The sequence below is a fragment of the Camellia sinensis genome, chromosome 11, assembly GCF_055761805.1.
Source record: "Camellia sinensis isolate YWXY chromosome 11, ASM5576180v1, whole genome shotgun sequence".
Taxonomy (NCBI): Eukaryota; Viridiplantae; Streptophyta; class Magnoliopsida; order Ericales; family Theaceae; genus Camellia; species Camellia sinensis.
The window spans coordinates 142442848-142451715 of NC_138971.1; the positions used below are offsets into that span (position 1 = coordinate 142442848).

Here is an 8868-nt window from a genome sequence, read left to right on the forward strand (position 1 = left end):
ATTCCAAAATTTTCTCTCCTTCATCTTGAGCTTCACCCCATCCCACCACTATAGCAAGGCTTCAATGGAACCAGGGACTACCAATGGGCAATGGAGTAAAACATGGCTAACAAATTCTACTTCAATTCTAACCTTCACTACTTCACCCAACTTAACACAAGAAAGTTGCCCATTATTAAGTACACAATCTTTCCTCACTAAGATCTTGTATTTTTTTTTAAAAAAAAAATTTTGTTGCAAGTTTGTTTGAGACATTTAATTTTCTATCAAAGAAATTGTGCCAATGACATTCCTTTAAGGTTATCAACTGTGTAGCCTCTATCCTTGCAAGTTTATTGTTTTATATTCTAATTTCTTTGTTCATATAGGTTTTCAAAAATGCATTTCAAATGGACAAATCTGGGATGTTCAAGGATAGAAGATCAAAAGACTATGAGAATGGAGTTGAACAATTTCTTAATTTTGCTATGATCCATGCAAGTGTTCTTCAATCCATACATTGTCCTTGTAGAGTCTGTGGAAACTTGAGAAGCCAACCTATTTGAGAGATTAGAAATCATCTCTTTTTCAAAGGTATTGATCAAAGTTATACCACATGGATATGGCATAGAGAAGCAGTCACCAGTGGGGCATCACCATGTTTAAATGAACAAGATTTTTCCCAACAACAATTTGACATGTCTCCCATAGACAATGTAGCTGAAACAATAGAAATGGTTCAAGATGCATATGATCATTACACGGCTGATCCTGAAGTGTTTAAGAAATTACTTGAGGATGCGAAAAAACCATTGTATCCGAGTTGCACAAAGTTTACCAAGTTATCTGCATTGGTTAAACTGTATAACTTCAAAACTACACATAGCCTATCTCACGCTGGGTTTTCAGATCTACTGCCGTTGTTGGGTGATATGCTGCCATTGAACAATGAAATACCATCATCCATGTATAAGGATGGGAAGACGTTTGCTGCATTGGGAATGGGATATGAGAAAATACATGCATCTCCATATGATTGCATACTTTATAGAAAGGAGTACAAATATGCAACTTTATGTCCTGAATGTGGTACATCAAGATGAAAGTTGAAGAAGAATTCCACTGAAATAAGAAAAGATGTGCCTGCAAAAGTTTTATGGTATTTTCCACCTATCCCAAGGTTTCGAAGGATGTTCCAATCAGCAAAAATAGCGAAGGATTTGACATGGCATGCTCACGAAAGAGATTATGATGGCACAATGTGTCACCCTGCGGATTCTCCATCATGGAAGTTAGTAGACCACAAGTGGCCAGATTTCGTTACAGAGCCAAGAAACCTTCGATTAACTATTTCTATAGATGGAATAAATCCACACAATTCCCTTAGTAGTAGGTATAGTTGTTGGCCAGTTATAATGATTACCTATAATCTTCCACCGTGGTTATGTATGAAGAGGAAATTTATGATGTTATCATTGTTAATATCAGGTCCACAACAACCTGGTAATGACATTGATGTTTACGTGGAACCACTAATTAATGATTTGAAAATGTTGTGGGAGGTAGGTGTTGAAACTTATGACGCATATAAAGAAGAACACTTCAGGCTAAACGCTATGTTGTTGTAGACAATTAACGACTTTCCAGCATTAGGCAATTTAAGCGGTTGTACTGGAAAGGGATATTATGCATATCCAATTTGTAGTGAAGGAACATGTTCTCACAGATTAAAATATGGTAAGAAGAACACATATGTTGGCCACAAAAAATTTCTTCCATGCTACCATCCATATCGGAGGCAAAAAAAGGCTTTTAATGGTGAGCAAGAGTTTGGATTAGCTCCAATACCATTAACTGGGGAGGAGATATTAAATAAGGTTGAAGGGCTTGTAACCATATGGGGAAAGAAAAATAAAAAAGCATTAGATGTTGGTGGTACAAAATGTTGGAAGAAGAAATCATTATTCTTTGATCTTGAATATTGGAAGTACTTACATGTTCGACATAATTTGGATGTTATGCATATTGAGAAGAATGTGCGTGAGAGCCTCATTGGTACGTTACTTAATATTCCAAAAAAAACAAAGGATGGAATAAATTCTCGCCTTGATCTTGTAGAAATGGGTTTGCGTGAAAAATTGGCACCACAAATTGGGAAGAAACGAACATACTTGCCTCCAGCATGTTACACATTGTCTAAGGAGCAAAAAAGAAGAGTATGTACAACATTATTGGAATTGAAAGTTCCAGAAGGATACTCTTCAAATTTGGGAAGTCGTGTATCAATACAAGATTTGAAACTTTATGGTCTAAAATCACATGATTGCCATGTATTGATGCAACAGTTACTACATGTGGCAATACGATCTATGTTACCTAAGCATGTGAGACATGCTATTATCAAGTTATGTTTCTTTTTCAATTTTGTAGCAAAGTGGTCGATGTGGAAAAATTAGATGAGATTCAAAAAGATCCTGTGGCCACATTATGTTTGCTTGAAAAGTACTTGCCACCTTCGTTCGTTGATATCATGGTGCATTTGACAGTGCATCTTGTTAGAGAAGTTCAACTTTGTGGACCAATTCACTTTAGATGGATATACCAATTTGAGAGGTTCATGAAGATCTTAAAGGGTTATGTTCGTAATTGTAATTGTCCTGAAAGTTGCATTGTTGAAAGTTATATTGTAGAAGAAGTTGTTGAGTTTTGTGCAGAGTACTTATCTGGATTGGATGCAATTAAGATTCCTTCTAATACGAACATGATAGTTGATGATGATATAGAAATTGGAAGGCCTTTATCAAGTGGTTATGTTGTTACTGTTGATCGTAATGAATGGGAGCAAGCACATCGTTGTTAGAAAATACAAGTGACATTCAACCATACATTGAGTAAGAATATTTCATGTACATTTTTTTTACAATTGTATTCTCACAAGTTATTTATCTCATAATATATTGCTTTATTAATGATTTGATAGAGAGCATATGGCTTGGTTGAAGCTAAAATATCATCGTCAATCACAAAGTCAAAAATGGCTACAAATTGAGCATAATAAAACATTTATGTATTGGCTTCGTGAAAAGGTATTGGGGTAATTCAATATTTATCTTTTTCTATTACCGAATATTGTTAAGAAAAAATTAGCTAACTATTCAACCATATACAGGTCTCAAAGAAATTAAATGGCCAAAATAATATCTCAAATAACCTGAAGTGGATAGCATAAGGACCTCGATTGGATGTTACAAAATTCCCTGGCTATATCATCAATGGTTGTCATTATCACACAAAAGATCGGGATAACTCACGAGTCAGCCAAAATAGTGGAGTTAGTTTAGTGGCAACAACAATGCAAGTGACAGGTTACAAGGATAAGAACCCAGTGTTTACGGATATGAGTTACTATGGAGTTATTACTGAGATACGACAACTTGACTACAATATGTTCAAGATTCCAGTATTTAAGTGTGATTGGGTTGACAACACAAAGGGAATTATAGTGGATGAGTTGGGTTTCACATTAGTTGAGTTAGGGAGGATAGGCCATAAAGACGATCCCTTCATTTTGGCTTCCCAAGCTAAGCAAGTTTTTATGTACAAGATCAACTTGATCTGAGATGGTCAGTTGTGCTAGAACCTCCTCAAAAACAATATTCTTGTGAAAAGGATGATGAGTTCAATGATTTTTGTATAGAGCATCATGGCTTTACAAAAGTTTTTCCAGAAGTTGAATCATTAGATATGGTTGATGATTCTTTGTCATCTTACATGCGAGGAGATTGTAAGGGAACTTGGCTCGGTAATCCATGATGGAAAAAAAATATTTCTTTGTAAGAATGTATGTCTAAGTGTTGTATTTTCATGTTAAAATGTTTAACTTATATTCATTTTCTTTATGTCTTTATATTTAATTGTCTAACCGTTTGACCTTTTTTCTTAAATTTCTTTTTATTTTATTCATAGGATGGGTATTTCTCATGTCTTGCCTACTGATGGAGAGGATGCATGGTTACCAGCAATATAACCAAAATCTAATAAAAGAAAAGGCAGAGGTTCGACAACATTACCAGATGTCATAAAGGATAGGAGTTCTGGTGCACGAAAAACCATTGACTATAACGAGAATGGTCAATTGATTGGAAACAATTCAATCAAATGTTCAAGCTATCATGGGGTGTTGGCTCACACAATGGTTCCAATATGCTATAAAGAATGGCTTGAGGTGCCCGGTGAACTGAAAGAAAAATTATGGAGTTGTGTGGAGGTAATTAAGACACTTAAACTTGTATTTAAGTGCAATCAAAATTTGAATTTTATAACATTATATTTTTTCACTACTCAGTTAACATACAAAGTGGATGAAAGAAGTAAGAAAAAAGTGTTATCTTCAATTTGTTCAAAATGGAGGGCATTCAAGAAAGAACTTACCAAGTACATACGTGAAAATAAGTCCAATCCTGAGATCATATCAAACCTACCAGCAATTTATGGATTCGTTGAACAAAGACATTGGGACTCATTTCTTGAAGGGCGACTATCAGAAGAGTTTGAGGTAAAAATAATCGAACTTTAGTTATTTAAAATGTCAGTATTAAATGCTAGATCCATCAAACTTTGTATAGTTCTGTAATAACAGTGGCATGCCCCTTGTAATCTTGTAAATTTTCTGTTTTATTTTATAACTTTCACCCAAAAAAAAATATTAAATGCTATACATTTGGATTAACTTTGTGTGTTACATTTTTAAAGATTTTGAGCCAGGATCATAAATAGATACAAAGTCAAAATAAGTATAACCATAGAATCAGTCAAAGGGGCTATGCTCGCTTTCAAGAAGACTATGTAAGTGGTTATAAATTTTATAATTTAATAACAATTTTAATATGATTATTTTAAAAAATTGATGTATGTTTGATAGATAGAAATGTATGACCGGATCTACTGAAGATTTGGACAAAAGCATTCTATGGAAAAAAGCTCGTCAAAATAAAAATGGAGAATATGATGACAAGACAATTATGGAACAAGTTGCTAGAATTGTAAGATATTTGTGTGTACTGTTTGCATTTATTTTGTACTACCTCAACTGTTTATCTTTCTTATATAGTAATGTAATATTGTAGGATGAGTTGACCAAACGAAAAAGTGATGGGAGTTTAAAGACTGAAGGATGCAATGACATTCTTACTATGGCATTGGGTACTCCTAAATCTTCTAGTCGAGTAAGGGGTGTAGGAAATTCTGTCACACCTAGCACCTACTTTCACTTGCCTAGACGTGGGAATCAGTCACATTAGGAGAAGAAATGTAATGATCTTGAGGCAGTGGTGGTACAATTACAAGCTAGGCTTAGTGCAGTGGAACAACAAATACCACATACACCAGAATCTGAACATGTTAGTTCAAACACCTTGAGAAGTGGTTATGAAGGAAATTTTCAGCGTGATTTTCTCTCAACAGAAAACATAGTGAGAACTAAGAATGACATTCCACCCCAAGCTCTTACCCAGAAGATTATAAAGGTGTGTAGCATTTAGAACACCTAAAGTTATATTTTCTAATACTGTTAGTGATTTTATTAGTGCTTTTGTTGTTATCTGTGTGTTTATTATAGAGCAAATGTTCAAACACGTTGAAAAGTGGTGGTAGAGGCAATTTTCAACATGATTCTATCTTCGCAGAAAATAGAGTGAGAACTAAGGACGACATTCCACCTTAAGATCCTAAACAAAATAAAAGAAAGGTGTGTAGTTTTTATATATTGATGTTATAATTTCTAATGCCGTTAGTGATATTCTTAGAAGTTCCATTGTTAACTTTGTGTGTTATAGGGCAAACCGTGTAAACTCGCGGTAGGTTCCATTGAAAATATTGTTGCTCATGGTACGGTGTATGAGAGAATTGAACCCAATGAAGCCATTCATACCGTGCCATTAGGAGAATCCAATGTATGTGTGTCTATTGAAGTTGTTATTCAAAAAGATGCCCCTCTTCCTATACCTATCCCAGATGAGATGCTTATTGTTGGAGAAGCATTGGGATTTTTTGTTGCTTGGCGCAAAAATCTTGTATTGGTTGGTGATGAGGTAAAATATTCAAACTTAGAAACTTTATTACAGTTTCTTAAAATTAAAGTTTGACTTCTATTTGTTTATTTTGAATATTTTGAACTTAGGGAGCTTCAATTAATATTGAATGTGGAAAATATTAAGAGTCCATTCAATCTTTTGTTTCATTAGTTGAGCATATCAAGTATGATGAAGCCATAGACATTCCATTAGAAAAAGACATATTTGGGGAGGAGATCAATATCCAACTTCAAAGAGTAGACATAGAGTACATATGTCATGTAAAAGAATTATCTGTTACATGTATCATATTATACATAAGGTAAGGAAAATTTGCTACATCAATAGTTATTTCTGCAGATTTTATGAATTACGAATTTAATTAAAATTTGTTTATTTTATTAGTCATCTCCATCAGGTGTTGAAGGCTTCCAATTGGAGGAAACAATTTGTATTTGTTAACCCTTGTGTCATTAGTGGAAAACCTATAGCTGGGAAGAAATCAAAATCAGTGTTGCTTGCAAGAAGATTAGAGGAGGCTATGCTAGAACAATTGATTTTAATTCCTTATAATATTGGGTAATTATCTAAAACTATTTATTTCATGTGTTCAAATGATAATAAACTTATCAAGCTTATACTTGTGACTTGTTCAATTGTAGGTACCATTGGATATTGTTAGTCATTGATCTAACATTGATGATTGTGTACTTGCTTGATCCGATTAATTCTAAACAAAAATGTCTAAGACCCCCTTTTTTTCCCATCCCCTCTGACCCCCTCTCTTTCTCATTGGTTGGATTTTCTTTTTCTTTTTTTTTTGTTTCCCTTGTCCTCCAATCACCATCTACCACATGTGTGTGAGGGTGGCGGGGGTGGTGATTGAAGGGGGTCTCCATCACTCCTCTAATTCTAAAATAAACACAAGCTTTGAAATTGTAATAAACACGTAAGTTTGGTTGGTTCGTACATTTTTAAGCAATTTGAGTTACCCTAAAAATATTTTGACTTTTGGAATTTTTTTTGTAAAGTGCTTTGAAAATTTATGAAACTACCCAAAGGAGGAGGAGGACCAATCCAATTTGGAAAGTAATTCAGGTAATCAATATCATTTTCTCTAATTTTATCATACTTATATTTATGCTAATGATTGTTCAGCTTGATCATAACACTTTTTATGTAGTTTCTAATAATAATAAAAATGCTTTCATGTAGTCCCCGCAACAACCTACAAACGTGGAATGTGGGTTTTATGTAATGCGGTATATGAAAGACCTCATTAGAGATCAAAGCATCCTAAGAAAAAAAAATGTGAGATAAATTATAAACTTTTATTACTATTATATTCATGATACTTGTGCATCTTCTTCATTATCTAATTGTTTGTAAATAACCTCTTGCAGTTCAATGGAAAAAGGACTTACACGAAAACCGAACTTGATGAAGTGAGTTGAATGGATTAATTTCGTACTAAAGAATATGAGTTGAAATCCAATATAAGTATGATATAACTTTTGTTCTTTAAATTGCTAATAAATAATTTCTTTAGAATATCTGGTCATACATTGAAGATTTTCATTTTGGATTTATTGATTCTATGTATATGTCATATTTATATATGGTAATCCAAAAATTTTATACTAGTAACTGTACGAGCACGAAATAATCTTCTCGTATAATCTTGTTGATCAAGTTTTCATTCCTCCAAACATTGTCGCTTTGCCACCTGAAAACACAAACGTGAGCTAACCGGCGGGTGTGTGCCGGAAACCCCTCTGATGCCTAAGTCAGCAACTAGACAATAGACAATAAGCTCTGTGTATTCTAGAGTAAGAATTGAGATACCTGTACATAGGTCTGGTCATGAGCTTTTATAGACTTGGCCTGGCCTAATCCTAGTAGGATTCCAACTCTCCTCATAAGAGTCCTTCTAGGAATCACACACCTTACTCACTACCAACCAAATGAGATGATTTGCACAATCCTAGTAGGACTTTACTCTCTTTAGCAGAGTCCTCCTAGGAGTCACACTCCTACTCACTACCAACCAAGTGAGATGGTTTTACATAATCCTAGTAAGACTCTACTCTCTTTAGTAGAGTTCTCCTAGGAGTCTCAAGCCCATGGATAATGATTATTCCTAAAACACCCTCATCACTGCAAGCCAAGTGAGATGGTTGAACCCTTACCTCGGCTGACATTGCGGTCAACTGTGCTCACACATCTCAATGATACTTTAAGCACCACTGTCCGTCTTAACTCTGAGATAACGCCCTGCAGAGCTATCATTTAGTTCGGTTCTCCCTCCACTGATACCTCGGTCCAGGATAGCTAGGTCAGGTCACTGGTAGCCCATCTCTGACCGACCCAATGTTTAGATGATCAAGGACCGTGCTACATAAATAATTACCTCGGCCCATAGTTCGGCCCAAACCCGAAATATGAGGGGCTTGTTTGGTTTGTTTTTGGGAGAGTTGTTTTTGAAAAAAAAAATTGGAAAGAGAGTTTAGAAATTTTTTTGGTTTGTTTGGTTGTATATTTTGGAAGAATTGTTTTTTTGGGAGTTTGGGATGATTTGATATTTTGGGAGAATTTGAGTAGTTGTGTGTGAGAGAAAAAGTGATTGTGAAGGAGAGAGGAGAGAGAAAAAGTGATTGATTGATGTGTAAGAGAGAGAAAGTGATTTTGAAATTTTTTTGAGAAAAACTCAAATCAAACAATTTTTTAGAAATTTTTTTCTAAAACTCAACTCTCAAATGCAAACCAAACATACCCATGATGTCTTCTTGGTCTAAGACCGAGCTACACCAGCCCTTAT

General features: G+C 34.6%; 1 pseudogene; it reads left to right on the forward strand.

Annotated features, from left to right (window-relative positions):
- The first annotated feature begins 389 nt into the window (after window positions 1-389).
- On the forward strand, window positions 390-6193 carry LOC145802706 (uncharacterized; annotated as a pseudogene).
- Window positions 6194-8868: the final 2675 nt, after the last annotated feature.